Source organism: Lissotriton helveticus (genome assembly GCF_964261635.1).
Source record: "Lissotriton helveticus chromosome 1_1 unlocalized genomic scaffold, aLisHel1.1 SUPER_1_unloc_51, whole genome shotgun sequence".
In the NCBI taxonomy this organism is placed as follows: domain Eukaryota; kingdom Metazoa; phylum Chordata; class Amphibia; order Caudata; family Salamandridae; genus Lissotriton; species Lissotriton helveticus.
This window is the reverse complement of record NW_027611694.1, coordinates 288,723-305,899: the sequence shown is the minus strand read 5'-3', so window position 1 is coordinate 305,899 and position 17,177 is coordinate 288,723. Positions and strand designations below refer to the sequence as shown.

The 17,177-nt window shown below is 46.4% G+C and overlaps 1 long non-coding RNA gene across 1 annotated transcript in view; it reads left to right on the top strand.

Moving 5' to 3' along the window:
• Positions 1-14,578, top strand: part of LOC144806183 (uncharacterized) — a 43,619-nt gene extending 29,041 nt beyond the window's left edge. The window contains exon 4 of the long non-coding RNA XR_013605714.1: positions 13,874-14,578. This is a non-coding gene — a long non-coding RNA (uncharacterized LOC144806183). The remainder of the gene's footprint in view (positions 1-13,873) is intronic.
• The last annotated feature ends 2,599 nt before the right edge of the window (positions 14,579-17,177 follow it).

The window sequence follows — 17,177 nt, the reverse complement described above, 5'->3', positions numbered from 1 at the left end:
CAGGTTGAGGAGACTGCGTTGATTTGGTGCCATCTTGTGTTGGGTCCGGATGTTTGCAAGTTGTTTTTCTTCGAAGAAGTCTTTCCAGTCACGAGCTAAGGTGACTCCTCCTTTCGGTTATAGTGGGCATGGGCATTGACTCCATTGTTGTTTTTTACCCCAAACTGGTTTGTATGTGTATTGCTGCGCTCCGAAACCGCTACTCTGGTTCCTCTCAGTGCGCAGTCCACTCTACCCTCAACGATATTGATTAGGTACGCGTTTCCCTGTTCTCTGCGTTTCAAATCGATCGACAAACTCTCCATTTTGGATAGAAAACCTTGTGGGCAATCGTTGGGCCTTGCTACATACGGCCAGCCATCTGCAAATGGAACGGACTCCATTCCATTTCTGTCCTGGGTGCCATGCCAAGTACCCTCGCATGACCTACATCAAGTTTGTAACTTATGCCTCTCTCCAGAGCACAAGGAGGAAGACTGCGAAGCTTGTAAGTCGTTTCGGTCCAAGAGGACTCTACCCGATCATCAGACACGATGACGAGAGAGGAAGCGTCAAAGTATTTAACACACTCTTGGATATCTTTGCAGAAGAATCTGACCAAGAAGAGATAGAAGCGTCCTCCGTAGAAGAAGAGGCTTTCTCGATTCCAGAGTCCGATTCCGAGCTCGAAATCTATCTGGAGTCCCAAGATGTGCCTTCGGGACATACTTTCGGGGGAAGAATCTGACCAAGACGAGATAGAAGCGTCTGCCGTAGAAGAAGAGGCCCATCTCTGTGCCAGAGCGCAATCGTTGGGGCATGCTGGGGCAGCCATGTGATTGCAATTTTATGTCATGCCAGTACCATAGGCGACTGACCAAATGTATAGGTTATCATGCGCCCTTTCTGACAACTAAAGTGGCCTAATAAACAGCATTTGGGTGTCAGCTCAATACTTAGTTGTGTGACATGCACCATTTCTTTTACATCTAGTTGCCAGAAGGAGTGTATTGCATCGCAGGACCATGGTTAATGTAAGAAATCAGCCCCCACAGTGTTGCAGCGCAAGCATATATCTGGGCAAGACCCGACCATTCGATGAAGGCCTTGTGACGTTAAGTAGGTTCTTTGCAGAAAATTATAATGTATCAGTCGAAAATGTGCATTACTGGAAACCATGCGTGTCAGTTCACAGGCCCGCTACCAGTCTTGATCTTCCATTGGAATGTCAAAGTCTAAATTCCAGGCCTCTCGGACCCGTGTGTAGTGCCTACTGTATCTGATCGCATTGTACTGTAAAGATGCATAATTAGGTGTCTACACGCACCATAGGTTAGCAGTGTCTCCAGGGTTTGAGTATGCAGCGGAGCGGTCGCAAAGCATGGCCAGGTGTGCTTAGTTACGTCTGCCAAGCATCACATGTTGTAAAAATTGCCCCTGGCTTAGACAAAACTCTTTGCGGGCATGTTTAAGGCGATAAGTCTCATCTGGGTACAATTCACCCTATTGCTCGCATCTCCCTCCCTCCATGCCTAGAAGGACATACTAAGTGCTATCTGCCTGATTGGTTTTAATATCCAGATTGGGAGCTCCCTATGGAATGGTGCGCGCTTAAGTACTCTCACTACAAACCATTGTCATACTCTGGCCGTCTGTCGCACAATATATGGAGTATCTCTCGGTGTACCTGATTCCTCTATTAACAGCTCTGGAAGACAACCTGCGTCCACCATTCCCGCCAAGAGCCACATTTCCCAACTAGGGAGCGATCGAGCTGCGTGTTGCAATTGAACGGCATAATATTAGGGGTCGAAATGTGGGACCTCCAATCCCCCGCTGCATAAGTCCTGGTCAGTGTGGCCAAAGCCACTCTGCTATGTGTAATGGCCTTGTTGAAAGATTTAACAAGACCATTAAGGGCATGATTGGTGGACTTCCTGAAAAACTCAAAATAAGATTGGATGTCTTACTTCCAATCCTGCTTTTTGCCTATTGGGAAGGGCCTTAGAAGGGAGTGGGATCCTCCTTATTTTAGCTTCTGTTTGGGTTTCCTGTCGGGACCACTGTGCCTTGTGAAGGAGGGATTGGAGAAACCTCTTGTTGAACCTTAGCAGATATAGTGGACTCTGTGCTTGGCTTTTGCTCCAGGATGTATGAGTACGTGGAAAAAGCAAGCAAAAACATTGAGGACAGCCTAGAGCTCCAGAAGCTCTGGACATGCTAAAAGGCTGCTATGGTTGAGTTCCAGCCAGGGCAGATGCTGTGGGTTTTGGGGCTGTGGCTCCTAGGACTCTGCAAGGTAAGTGGAGTGGACCCTACCCTACCCTAGAACGAAAAGGGGCGGTCACCTACCTGGTAGACCCTGGCTCTGACAGGAACCCCGATAGTGTCATTCATGTCAACCGACTCACACCCTACTATGACATGGCAGATGTGACCATGCTCGTGGTTACAGATGAGGATCAGGAAGCAAAGAGTGAACCTGTCCCTGACCTGTACAGCAATCCAAAAGATGGGTCAGTGGAAGGTGCAGTCTTGTCAGACACCCTACCAGCCCATCAGGAGACTGATTGCAGACAAGTCCTAAATCAGTTTGCTGGGCTCTTCTTTTTGACCTCCCGCCAGACTCGCTGGTGTACCCATGATGTAGACGCTGATGAAAGCCTACCTGTCGAGAATAAAATATACAGGCAGACTGAACATGTGAATGAGAGCATCAAAGCTGAAGTAAGCATGATGCTGGAATTGGGAGTTCTAAAGCCTTCTGAGAGCCCCTGGACCTGCCGAGTTGTCTTAATCCCCAAGCCTCATAACCAGGATGGTAAGAAAGAAATGAGGTTTTGTGTGGACTATTGGGGCGTGAATGCTGTGACCAAAAGCAATGCATACCAAATTCCATGGGCAGATTAACTTATTGACAGGTTGGGAGCAGCCAAGTATTTGAGTACGTTTGATCTCACTTCAGAGTACTGGCATATAGGTCTGACTCCAGGAGCAAAATAAATATCTGCATTTTCAACCCTAGATGGGTATTATCAGTTCACTGTAATGCCCTTTGGTTTGAAAAATGCACCTGCCACTTTTCAAAGGTTGGTGAACTAAGCCCTTGCTGAATTGGAATCCTTGAGTGCAGCATATCTACACAATATTGCTGTTTTTAGCTCTACCTGGCAGGATCACCTGATCCACCTTAGGAAAGTACTGGAGGCTCTGAGAGGTGCAGGCCTCGTTATCAAGGCATGCAAGTGCAAGATAGGGCAGGGAAAGGTTGCATACTTGGGTCACCTTGTGAGTAGAGGCCAGGTTCAACCCATACAACCCAAGTTCTCTTCCAGGGGATCCTCATCAATAGTCATAAGCACTGAATATTCCCGCCCACATGCGGGGACCCCGGAAATATTATAAAAATATATATGTAAATCACATATAACTAGCTCGACATATATGTATGCACATATATAATTTTTTCTCACACCAATGCAGCCCCAAAACTGAGGTTAAACAATGTAATTACTCATACATGTACTAAATTATCAAGCAAATAAAAAACATATTAGGTCAAATGGCCCTTGAACTCTGTGTTTTAAGTAGCAAAATACTCATAAATCATGAAAATTGCTAATAAATAGACATTGTTAGCCCATAGGCTGCATTGTTAAAGCAAAAGCATAGAAAATGAAACCATTTTCAACAAATAAAACTGGCACCGTGCCTTTAAGGCAGCTATGACCCCTGGCTTCCCATCGTGCCTCAGGGGTGACAGTTAGGACAGTTGTTCTTTCCAGCTCCTTCAGTCAGGACCCTGGTTTAACAGCTCCTCCCTTTTTTGACTTTCTGTCAAAAAATACTAGGGATTTTCCTCAATTTTTACTTTCACTTGACGTCTTTTAAGCTTAGAGTGTTTGTGCTGCCTTTTTTGACTTTCAAAAAAAGAATATTTTTGTCAAAATGCCTTCTATTCTTGACACCTGCCCTTCCTGTGGGAAGAAGAAGGCCAGGACCTGTGTGTATCCTCTGTCTCTGTGAGACACACTCTGCAGACCCTTGTGAACACTGCAAGAATCTTTCTAGGAGAACCCTCAAGGATAGAGAGAGGATAAGGATCTATGGCCTCTCTGAAAGAGGTAGGCCTCCTTAGAGACGGAAAAAATGAAGGACGCAATCGACGTCGAGAGAAGTCCCGACTTGTTCACTTTCGGCGTCAGGATCAGTGTCGAAGCTTCCAGCGGCGACGAAGACGACGTCGAAGACGAGTCATCTTCCTTCAACGATGAAGACTTCAGCGTCGAGATCCAAGGTACCTCCGCTGACGTCAACCGTCGACGCAGCATCATAGGCCTTCGACGGCGAAGCTTTCTCCGTTGACGCCTAGTCATAAGTGTTCGACGTCGAGGCACACTCTGGCGTCTCACCACCGGTGCTTGACATCGAGACACACTCCGTCGTCACCTCACCACCGACGCTCAATGTCGAGACACACTCCGTCGTCACCTCACCACCGACGCTCAACGTCGAGACACACTTGGTCGACGGATCATCACCGGCACTCGACTTCGAGGCAGTCTCCGTCGATGCCGCACCACCGGCGCTCGACGTCGCAGCATCCTCCGTCGTCGTCAAAGCATCGACTCTCGACGTCGAGTCGTATGTCTTCGACTTCTCAACACCGAAGTCTGACGTCGAGGCAAGTCTCTCCATCTGAATCCCAGAGGTGTTCGACGTCGAGCCATAGATCTCCGCAAGGAGAGGTTCAACTAGCCTCGGAGCAGCTTCCATCATCGGTGTCGAGGCCGGTCCTGCCCAGGTCCACGTCGACCCAGAAAGCTACGATGTCAAGTTTACCATCTCCGTCGCCAGGTCACAGACAGCCGTCGCAGCAGAGATCTCCACAGTCGGCGTTGGCGGCAGAGGGAGAGACGACCTCAGGGAGACACTCTAGGTCTACTGAGCATTCTCCTGGGAGCAGGAGTCTTCCTGCTAAAAGGAAGACGGGTCCAGCGGATGAGACATCACGGAGTCGCTCAAGATCCCGGTCTAGAAGCCTTTCCAGAGAGAATTTGCCTCCAGTGAGCCTTTCATCATCTTCTTCAGGCTCTCACTCTTCTCACCGGAATAGATCTCCAGATGTAGTGATATATTCCTCCAACAGTGAGAGGTCCAGGCATTCTCCTGATGGTTCGCTGCATGGACAGAGGAGATCACCCCCACCAACAAGTTTGCCTGTGAGGAGAGATACTCAGAATTCGCCCTCCATCAGGTTGTCACCAAGATGGTACAGGCCTCTCCATCACAGGGCGCCAGACAAGGAAACAGCAGCCAGGCTGGCAGCAGCTCGAGACAAACCAGTGTCCAGGCCCAGAGAACAATCGCGCACCCCGGTGTGCTCCAGCAGACGGAGGTCCAGGTCTAGGAGCAGAAGAAGGGAACGCAGATCTCCCACTTCTTCCTCTTCCCCTACTCGATCTCATAGGGATTATTCTCAGACCTTGACGGACAGTCCTCCATCCAGAATATATCCCGTGGATGACATCTTTACCTTTCAAGACATCTTGGGCAGAGGGGCTCTTAAGCTGTGTGTTCCCATGACAACGCACCAGACCAAAACCTCAGTTATTTTTGAGACTTTGCATCATAGGTCTGCGCCCAAACCTCTGCTACCCTTGGTTCCGGGGATTATAGAACCGGTTATGGTGGTGTTCCTCACGCCAGCGACAATAAAGGCCGCTCCAGTGAGGATTCTCAAGAAATATCGCTTGCCAGAGGAGGATCCACTCTTCCTCAGAGGCGTTCGGCCACCAGACTCGGTCATCATCGCAGTGGTGAAAAAATCTCATGCTGTAGCTTCCTCCTCCACAGTACCTAATGTTAGGGGAGAGCAAGTCGCAGGATTCATGTGGAAGAAGAGTCTGCAACACCTCAGCCTCACTCCTGAAAGTATCCAATGCGATAGCGCTTTTCGGCCGCTATGATAGGTCCCTGTGGGATTCTCTGCAGCGGTTCATCGAGAAACTTCCGCAAGAGGACGAAAGGACTTTGAGGAGATTCTCTTGGAGGGCAGCCAAGTCTCCAACCAAATCATCAGCGCTGCAGCGGAAGGTGCGACCCTCTCAGCGCATGGCTATGCCCTCGGAGTGTGTGCAAGAAAGTCTTCCTGGCTACGTCTTACTGCATTGAAACCAGAAGCTCAATCCCGGATCTTGAACTTGCCTTTTTCAGGAACATCGTTGTTTGGGGCAGGTACCGATGAAGAGATGCAGCGGATAAAAGCATAATTAGACCCTCTTAAAGCTGTGGGGATTGAAAAGAAAAAAGAGTTTCAGAGGAGGTTTCGTCCCTACAGTAAAGTCTCTTCCAAGCAGAGGGTTCAAACCCCTCAGTGGCAGAAGGGTCAGGACCAACAGGGGCAGCAGAAGTCTCAATATAGAGGCAGGCGTAATTCCAGAGGTGGTGGAAATCAGCGCCAGGGCAACAATTCCAACAAAGCCCAATCCAAGCCATTAGTCCTTCCTTCCCCCAGCGCCGTTAACCACTCCAGTGAGGGGAAGCATCGCGCATCATATGGAAGAGTGGCATACCATTGCAAAAGATCGCTGGGTGTTAGCTACACTTCAGAATGGATACTGTCTTAATTTCCAACAACGGCCTACACCCGTTCCTCCAATGCCAACATCAAGTCATCAGCTGAAACTTCTGAAAAAAGAAGTGGCTATCCTTCTCGAAAAGTCGGCCATCGAGAGGGTGCCAATCTCTCAAAGGGGGAAAGGAGTGTATTCTTGATATTTTCTAGTCAGGAAAAAGGGCCAGAAAGCAGAATACAGACCCATTCTAGACTTGAGAACACTCAATCTGTATGTCAAGAAAGAGAGGTTTTGCATGTTGGCGCTTCATCAAATATATCCGCATCTCACGAGAGGAGATTGGATGTGTTCGCTGGACCTACAAGATGCATATTTTCATGTGCCGATCGCTCACAATCACAGAAGATTGCTTCGGTTCCGGTTGGGGACCTCTCACTTCCAGTTCAAAGTCATCCCGTTCGGGTTGAAGTCAGCACCTCGAGTGTTCACGAAGTGTGTCGCAGTGGTAGAGGCCGCTCTACGCCGCAGGGATGTCTTCGTGTACCCATACCTGGATGACTGGCCGTTGAAAGGTCCTTCCCCAGACAGTGTAAGAAATCAATTTCTGAGCTGCATCGACCTCTGCCACCGGTTGGCTCTGCATGTGAACTTCAACAAGCCAATCTCACAGCCTACTCAGAAGATACATTTCCTAGGAGCTCTGCTAGACTCCGAGGTAGGAAAAGTGTTCCCTTCGGAGAAGAGACAGTGTTCCATAGTTCAGAAGTGTCAACTGGTGCTTCGCAGCAAGGACCTAAAGGTGCGAAGGATTGCCTCCCTGCTAGGGTCGATGGCATCCTGCATTTTCCTGGTCCCGAATGCCAGACTACGAATACGTCCTCTTCAGCAGGATCTGGAGGACAAGTGGGACCAACAGTCAGCATGCTGGGATGACAAAATCACACTGTCAGACGCAGCGCGGGCATCCATTCCTTGGTGGGCAAAGAAGAAAAATATGCAGGTCGGAATTCTGTTCCATCAAACTCCTCCTGCCCAGACGTTAATCACAGATGCATCTTTGCAAGGATGGGGAGCACACATGGGTCATCTCCAAATGCAAGGTCTGTGGTCCCTCAAAGAGCGTACTTACCACATCAACATGCTGGAGTTGAGGGCAGTCCACTTCGCCCTCAAAGCGTTCCTTCCCTCGATTCAGGACTCGTCCGTGTTAGTACAGACGGACCCCACCATCACAATGTACTACCTGAACAAGCAGGGAGGTACACGCTCACGGGCTCTTTAGCTGGAGGCCCAAAACATTTGGCATTGGCTCCTGGCTCGCAATCTATCAATCACAGCAGTTCACCTCCCAGGAGAACAGAATGTGACGGCGAACGCTCTAAGCCGGCATTTCGAAGACAGAGAAGACTGGGTTCTTAACGACAAGGTTGTCGAAGACATCTTCCAGTCTTGGGGTCGTGGACGACGAAAACACCAAATGCCGAGACTTCACCTCAAGATTCTACCGCCCAGGGTCGAAAGGGAATGCCCTTTTGATAAACTGATCAGGTGAATTTGTGTACGTCTTTCCACTCCTTCCGCTGATCCCGAAGGTGGGGAGCAAGCTGACGAACTCGTACACAGCGATGAGCCTCATCGCCCCGATTGGCCGAGACAATGGTGGTACACGGACTTTCTCCATCTGTCAGTGAGCCCGCAAAGGAAGCTGCCATGCAGGCCCGACCTGCTATCCAAGATGAAAGGGAGGATTCATCATCCCAACCTTCCGTCACTGAGCTTGGCAGCATGGCTCCTGAGGTCATACAATACGGCCACCTAGGACTTCTGCAAGACTGCATGTCCATATTAAAAGAGGCACGGCGTCCTTCCACAAGACATTCTTATGCATGCAAGTGGAAGCGCTTCTATATGTGGTGTATGCAGAACGACTTATTGTATCTGGCTAAAGCTGGGTTGAAGTTTAATTCTATTAAAGTGCATTTGGCTGCGATAACAGCTTATAGGCGATCACCTTCCCAACCTTCTTTTCTTCCAGTTGCAAGCTGTGAAGGATTTTCTGCAGGAGTTCGAAAAGGTTTATCCCCCAGTGCAACCTCCGTCACCCCCCAGGGAGGTGAACCTGGTGCTATCAAAATTGTTGGGTCCACCTTTTGAACCCATTTATAAAGCAACTTTGCAGCATATTTCGTGGAAGGCTGCTTTTTTGGTAGCAATCACGTCGGCTCGCAGGGTGAGCGAAATTCAAGGTCTCTGTGCCAAAGAGCCTTACACAGTGCTCCGTCTGAATAGGGTAGTGTTGAGAACACATCCTTCTTTTCTACCTAAGGTGGTGTAAAAGTTTCATGTAAACCAGACCATCTCTCTACCCACCTTTTTTCCCAATCCCTCCACACCAGCTGAGAGGGCATTGCATTCTTTGGACCTGAAAAGAGTTCTGAAATTTGACCTTGATAAGTCCAAAACTATACGTAAGTCTGATTAGTTATTTGTCAACTATGGGTCGATCAGACCAGGTTATGCAGCCTCGAAACGTTCTATCTCAAGGTGGATAGTTTCTTGTATTAAGCTGGCTTATCAGTTGGCGGAGAAGACCCTGGGTGTTTTTCTCCCAAGGCGCATTCTACCAGAGGGAAAGCGGCTACTGCGGCTTTTCTTAATAATTTGCCTATGTCTGAGATTTGTAAGGCAGCGACCTGAAATGTATATGTAAATGTAAATGTTTTTGTGCTTGTATAGTGCACAGCTACCCGCTGTGGGTTTCCCGGCGCTTGTACGAATACCGCAAGGGAACCCTTCCTGGCTTTCCCTGTGAAGTGTCCACTCCTGGGCACCCCCATGTTGCAGACCAGGCATCCCTTGCGTTGTGGGGGCCGTTGTGGAGACTAAGCAAGCTATTGCCCAGAGTTGCAGCCTGGGACCCATGATCAGAATAGGCACTGAGGCGAGAATATCCGGTCAGGGGAATTAATGAGCCCGAGACCCGCCGAGGCAGGAATCGAACCCTGGTCCCTGGCCAGAGCTCTGCATCGAGGTCTGCCTGCTCTAACCATTGAGCCACACTTCTCCACCTGAAGGTCCGTCCATACATTTACCAGGCATTATTGTCTAGATTCAGACGCTAGAGCAGGTACCCAAGTAGGCCTTGCGGAATCTGTTTAACAGCTAGCTTGGCTGTTACAATTGTTTTGGTTGGGTCATGTTTCTTCTCATTTGCCTGCTGGTGGTTGGTTGGGCTTGCTATTCTAGTCAGTGCTTATGACTATTGATGAGGATCCCCTGGAAGAGAAGGATAAGTTGCTTCCCTGTAATCCTAGTTCTCTTCCAGGGGTATCCTCATCAAAGTCATAAGCAACCCAGCCGCCTCCCCAGGCAAATGAGATATGACTATGTGTTTCTAATTCATTGTTGAGCCCTGTCTTCAGGGTTATGCAAAGAACAACTGACCTCACTGTCACCCCTGAGGCATGATGGGAAGCCAGGGGTCATGGCTGCCTTAAAGGCACGGTGCCAGTTTTATTTGTTGAAAATGGTTTAATTTTCTATGCTTTTGCTTTACAATGCAGCCTATGGGCTAACAATGTCTATTTATTAGCAATTTTCATGATTTATGAGTATTTTGCTCATTAAACCACAGAGTTCAAGGGCCATTTGACCTAATGTGTTTTTTATTTCCTTGCTAATTCAGTACATGTATGAGTAATTACATTGTTTAGCCTCAGTTTTGGGGCTGCATTGGTGTGAGAAAAAATGATATATGTGCATACATATATGAGGAGCTAGTTATATGGGATTTACATATATATTTTTATATTATTTCCAGGGTCCCCGCACGTGGGCGGGAATATTCATTGCTTATGACTTTGATCAGGATACCCCTAGAAGATAACCCCTGGAAGAGAACTCAGGCATCTAAGTCTCTTCCTGAGACACATTTGCCTAAAAAAAATGGGTCTCTCGTCGTCGATGAAGACTTCCGTTGCCACTGCTACGACAACGACTTCTACCTTCTCTTCTCCTCAACCTACAATGATTATGCTGTCGGCGTCCTCTCAGTTGATGTTTGTCATGGTGTCAGTGAAGCCTCGCCCGTCTGCCACCTCCCTCACTTCGTTGTCGACGAAAAAGAGGTATGTCTCCAGTAAGTCGCCGACGGATGCCTCCTCGCCGACGAGACGGTCGATGGCTCTCAAGGCTCTACCTGCTTCGTCAACAGATGCCTCGTCGACGGTTGCCTCAATGACAGCACAGAAGCCTTCCCTTACGTTACTTCGTCGTCGACCGCTGAGTTGTCAGCGGCATCCTTGGTTCCACCTTCAGCTTTGATGTCTCTAATCCCCTTGAACGCTTCAGCAACACTTTTGCCGCCTTCAGGAACGACGGATGTTTCCCTACTTCAACGTAGGAATTCTTCTTTGGATCTATTGCCAATTCAACCATCTCCAAATCTTCCTGTGGAGCTTTTTGACTATGGGGTTGATAAGGAGGATTCGGAAGAGGATGACAGGTTCCGTGCTGCTCGTACTCCTTTGGAGCTTCTTATCAAATGCCAAGATATTGATGATGACCAAGGATATGATTATTACCTTGAGCCTAATACTCAACCACCACTTGAGAATCCAACAGTGCAGATGCCCATGTCTCTCATCTCTAATTTGCAACATATGCTTGATGACTACTCCCGCTGATTTCCTCCCTCGGAGTCGGCCTGATCTGTCCTACAGACGCATCTTCCTCTGCCTTCATTGATCATCGAGCCGCCACCTCCGGTTTCTCCGGTGGCATCAATGTCTCATCACCCGGAGGACGCACACACCACTGATGATGACAGATAAAATGGGGAGTTGGATGATAGAGCCCTCCTTACTGAGTGGGACAATTATCAAATTCAGACTCAGTCACCTACCACTCCAATTCCTGTAGACTCTCCGTCAGCTGACATAGGTGGGTTTCATGTTAATGGACAGGGAGTCCAAGAGATTCCAACTTCCTAGAGTCACCAAGGAATACGACTGTTTCTTGTATGATTCCAAAGATCAGCCACGGAAACAGGTTTGGGCTATCCCGATCATTGACTTAATCTGGCAGGACGGTTTGAAGGTCATGAAAACCCTGCTTCCATTCCTGCAGTCCTGCTACGCCTGGATATGAAGTACAAGGCCCCGGATGATTCCCAGTCTGTCTTATTGGTCAACCAAAGCCAGATTTGGTTATCTCCCAGGCAGCACAACGTCGTGCCAGGAATCCCTCGTCTCCATTATCTGCTCCTCCTGATCAAGATGGCAGACACCTTGATTCCATTGGAAAGAAGTTTTCCACCATGGCGGCAACTACTTTCCGGGCGGCTAATTCTCTTGCTATTCTAGGCCAATACGACAGGCAAATGTGGTCAGACATTTCCCCCATTTATTGATGTGCCGCCGTACTGCGGCGTCCCCAGTCCACAGTCCCTGCCCGGTAACGTCGGGTTTTCACTCAGAGCCCCCTCTCTGCCTCCTCCAGCAGTCACCAGTACCTTGTAGTCTGAGGATGTCCTGTGCGCGCAGCCGCGTCCGTTTTGGTTTTCGCCGCCTTTATTCTGTGTCTAGGAGCAGTTCTTGTCGGGTCATCTGTATGCCGGGCCGCCGTGAAACTTTAGTCCCCGGCTTCCGTAGTGCTGTTAGGCCCTGGTTGCACTGTCTCGTAGCCGCTTGAGTTTTAGGAGTCTGGAGTAGCGGATTGCTTCACCGGGAACCAGAAGATCTCCCGTTTTTATACAGCCGTAGCAGCGCCTGCTGAAGTCAGGATTATTGTGCGGATTGTCGGGGAAGGTGCCCTGCAGTCACAGAGCTATGCTAGAACGCGGCTATCTTTCTCGGCCGGTAGCCACGCCGGGAAGTGGTTTTTTATTAGTTTTTTTTCTTTGTTCCTTGTTAGATTCATAATTACTTATCCCAAATTAGGATGAGTTTGTCCACGCTTTTTGGCTATTCCGCATACTACACCTTGGTGGAGCAACCTGGAGAAATTACCGTTACAGAAGGCCGTTGAGTTTTCTTTAGACCTATCTGCTGGCTTAGCAAAGTTGCATCATTTTCTTTTTTATCTCTCTCTCTAAGCTCCGGGGCACTTAGAAGCTGTATCTTTCATTTGGCTTATCTAATAAGAGGAGGAGCTGATTTACATTGATCAATGCACTTTGTCCACCTGTTATAATTCTGTTGAGGCTTTCTGATCCCCTGCATGGGACCAAGTGATGATGTAATTTTTGCCTGTGGACTGTGGAAAAAAAACAAATAATCAACACATTTTTGACATATATCAGGTGGCAGGCCAAGGCTCCTCTGTGCTCTGCAGCAGCCGCCGCACGAGCAGCACTAGCAGCGCCTTAGCACCACGGTGCTGGCAGCGGCCGTTCCTGCCTCCATCGCAGATCCGTAGAACTTAAAGCGCCCGTATAACAAGACACGGGTGAAGCGGGAACCGGTCACAAAACAAACCCTGGCAGTCGTCCCAGACTCCGATCCGCTTGCTCGTCAAATCCTCCTCGGCTCTAATCGATACGCTCTGCACTCAACACCGAATCACAGGCCGACAACAACTGTGAACACCAACAGAGGGAAGAATTGTGTGTTTCCCCCAGTTAGTGAAAAAAACCAGCATATGTCTTGGCTGCTTCTGCTGCACCCAGAGTCTTATGCGTCTTTTCAGTCTAAGGTTTCTGTCTGGAAAAAGATTGTGTCCTGGTTTTCTGCACCCAGTAAATCCAGGTGCAGAAAAACCTAACAACTAATGATCAGGTGGAATAAAATGAACACATGAAAGTACGCCTTAATTTCATTGCCCTTGATTCACACTCTGGACCATAGTTGAGGGATAGGTCTAGGCATAATCCTCACAACGCCCAATAGATTTGCTTGAGGCAGAGGCCAAAACTCAAAAGTCAGGAAACCAGATACAAGTAGGTGGTAACTCAGGGCAGGGGAAAACGCCTGTTGCCCGTGGAGGAGTCATTCCCTTCCCAGAAATCTGCATTACAAATTAATTAATAGTGTATATGTTTTTAATATCTGTTTGGTGCCAGTCCATATGACTTTCATATCTGCCTTTGGGATTCTATGTTGCAACTCCATAGGGTACATGTATTCTTTGTGAGCTTAATAAAATGTTGAAAATTCTACAAAACCTCACTCCAACATCCAAGTACTCTCATGCTACCATTCTACACTCTGCACTGTCTGAAAAACAGCTCAACATTTTCAAAATTCTGCATTGATTTGGCTTGTAAATTATATTTTTGGAAATGTACATGTATTAACTATTTAATTTTAATACTATAGGTGATTGAAATTACGGACGAAGAAAGCAAGATTTAGCACTAAGCAACTGAATGTCAGTGGCATAAGAAGGATTATTTTGAAAAACTGAAGGACATCCAGCATTCTACGTTTAAACAATTTCCAAAAATCTAAGTGTGGCGAGGAAAGTACTATACCTGTAAGTGAAGTCTCTAATTTTGCATTTCATTAACCCAGAGCAAAGTCATATCTGTGAACACAGCATCAGAAATAATGTAGAAAGACCGCTTCAGCATCCTTATCTGAAATATTATCAGAAAGACAAATTGCCTCAGCATGACAGAATAACGTTCATCTAAAGCATCTTGTAATTCTAGAGAGGAAGCACACACTGCATAAAAGAAAGTTACAATAAAAGGTTTCTTCTGGATACCATCAAAGAAAAGACGCTGAAAGAAGACTCCGAAGCTGACACGTTAACAACCAAAAGATTGGAAAAACACCTTTGTTCAACAACCGTTTTTAACCAGTTACGCAAGTTTGAGACTATCTGCCTCGGGACCTCGACCCACTCTGCTCACTCTGGCGAAAACCTTAAGAATTCACCACTTTATTGTGTTAATGACCATCTCAGATTGTTTCCTTTTTATTGTGTACTGTTCTGTAATTCTATGTAAATCGCCTCAACATTATCTGTTGTGCAGGAATGATATGTAAAACTGTTAAATATAAAAATGGATTAAAGGAGCACCGTTGCACTATATCTAATGTAAATAAATACTCATCCTCAGAACTACAAACCTTAACCTTACCCCAAACATAGAAAGGATAGAAGGAACTGATGTTCTGCGACTAATCATCCACAATAGTACTCTGCACGCTCTAACGCCCTCAGTTACTGCCATTATACCAGTGCAAAAAGGTACTTATCAGTTTAATCATTAAATATCAGACTAGCACCTTATTACTGCATTGCTAAGAACCTATACAAATAGATTTGAGAAAAACTTCAGTCACAAATTAAGTTGCTGCCGGAGAGGCTATTACTTAAAGACTATTATCTGTTAGAAAAATTTCAACAGGTGTTACAGGACTGCTTCACGACATTTTTTGCTCAATTCAAGTGTTGAGAAGATTACACACAATTTCTTTTAGAGATAAGTGCTGAACATTATTTAAACAAGCCCGACTCTAAAATCGAGGCAAAATAACCGAAGTTAGGGAAAAAAGTTACCAAGATACAGCCATAAATCTTATCTCACCGAATTTGACAGAATGCACACAGGGGAAAACCACTCTCAGTGCAAAGTATGCCAAAAAAGTTTCAGCCGTAAATCTTATCTCACTGAGCATATGAGAATTCACACTGGGGAAAAACCTTATCAGTGCTCTGAATGTCAGAAAAGGTTTAGTATCAAACTGAGTCTATATCGACATGAATTAACCCACTCTGGGGAAAAACGTTATCAGTGCTCTGAATGCCCAAAAAATTTCAACCAAAAATCTCATCTCACTGAACATATGAGAATCCACTCTGGGGAAAAACCTTACCAGTGCTCTGAATGCCCAAAACATTTCAAACTTAAATCACTTCTAACTGCACATGTGAGATTCCACACTGGGGAAAAACCTTATCAGTGCTCTGAATGCCAGAGATGTTTCAGTGACAAAATGAGACTCACTAAACATACACGGACCCACACTTGGGTAAAACGTTATCGGTGCACTGAATGCGACAAATGTTTCAGTGAAAAAAGCCATCTCACTCAGCATATAAGAATCCACACTGGGGAAAAACCTTATCAGTGCCCTGAATGCCAGATATGTTTCAGTCAAATAAGCCATCTCACTCAGCATATAAGAATCCACACTGGGGTAAAACCTTATCAGTGCCCTGAATGCCAGATATGTTTCAGTCAAAAAAGCAGTCTCACTGAGCATATAAGAATCCACACTGGGGAAAAACCTTATCAGTGCTCCGAATGCCAGGTATGTTTTAGTGTAAAAAGCCGTCTCACTAAGCATATAAGAACCCACACTGGGGAAAAACCTTATCAGTGCTCCGAATGCCAAAAATGTTTCAGACAAAAATCTCATCTCACTGAACATATGAGAATCCACACTGGTGAATAAAATGATCAGTGCTCTAAATGTCAGAAAAGATTCAGAGGTAGAGATGGTTACAAGTGCCATAAGAAAACACACCATCAAAATAATCAGTTCTCCGAATGCCAGAAAAGCATACATTTTAAACTCAATCTCACTCTACATGAGCAGACGCACACAGGGGGAAAACATTACCAATTTCTGTGAATGCCAGAAATTCCTATTTGATAGGCACAGCCTCACTAACCATAAGCGACTCCATACTGATGAGTGCTCTGAATGGCAGAAAAGCTGCAGAAAAAAACGCTATCTCACCATGAGAAACTCCACACTAGAGAAAATCCTTATGCCAAAAAAGGTTGAATCTGAAAGACAGTGTTATGCTTCATGAGAGATCCCACTCTGGGAAAAACCTTATGAGTGCTCGAAATGCAAGCAAAGTTTTGGGTACAAATTACTTCTCACTTGACATGAGCGAACTCACACGGGGGAAAAAAGCCTTATGTGTGTTCTGAATGTAAAAAAATATAAATAAAAAATATTTAAAAATGCTCAAATGTCAGATAAGGTTTAGTCTTGAATACAATGTCATTTCACATGAGGGAATTCACACTGGACTAAAGCCATATACAGGAGGGGAAAGCCAGAACCGTTATACTCAGAAAGGAGATATCACTAAATATGAGAAATACATCCACACCAGGTGAAAAGTAAGGCGTATCTTGAGTTGCAGAAAAGCTTCTCACAACCTGACTTTACATGAGAGAGCACATATTGTAGTTGCAATAGAATTCATCAAGAAACTCTTGCAGGATAACTTAGGCTGCCCGCATGCAACCTCCAAAGAAATTTCAGGCCTGGAAATATTTTTAATTGCAACAGAATCCACAATTTGAGTATCTGAAAGTTACAAAACTCTCAAGGTCTTTACTTTACACAGAGAAGTGTTAGTGCTTGCAAAAATCAACTAATTGCCCAAAAAATCACAATAATAATGTCTTAAATTTTACTCCACCCAAAAGGTTTCTACACACCCTTGTTTCTTAACATATGACTGATATCTATTTTTTCATGATAAGATTCAGCCTATGCGGAGTTCCTCAGTGAGGAACTCCGCAAAGTGACTAAAAAACTCTGGCGGTCAACGCGGAGTTCCGCAAGCAGCGGAGTGCGTAAGGGTCATGCAGTTTGTGGTGATTTCATCCCATGTCGGAGGATCATTTGGCCCTTCTCTTCCAGG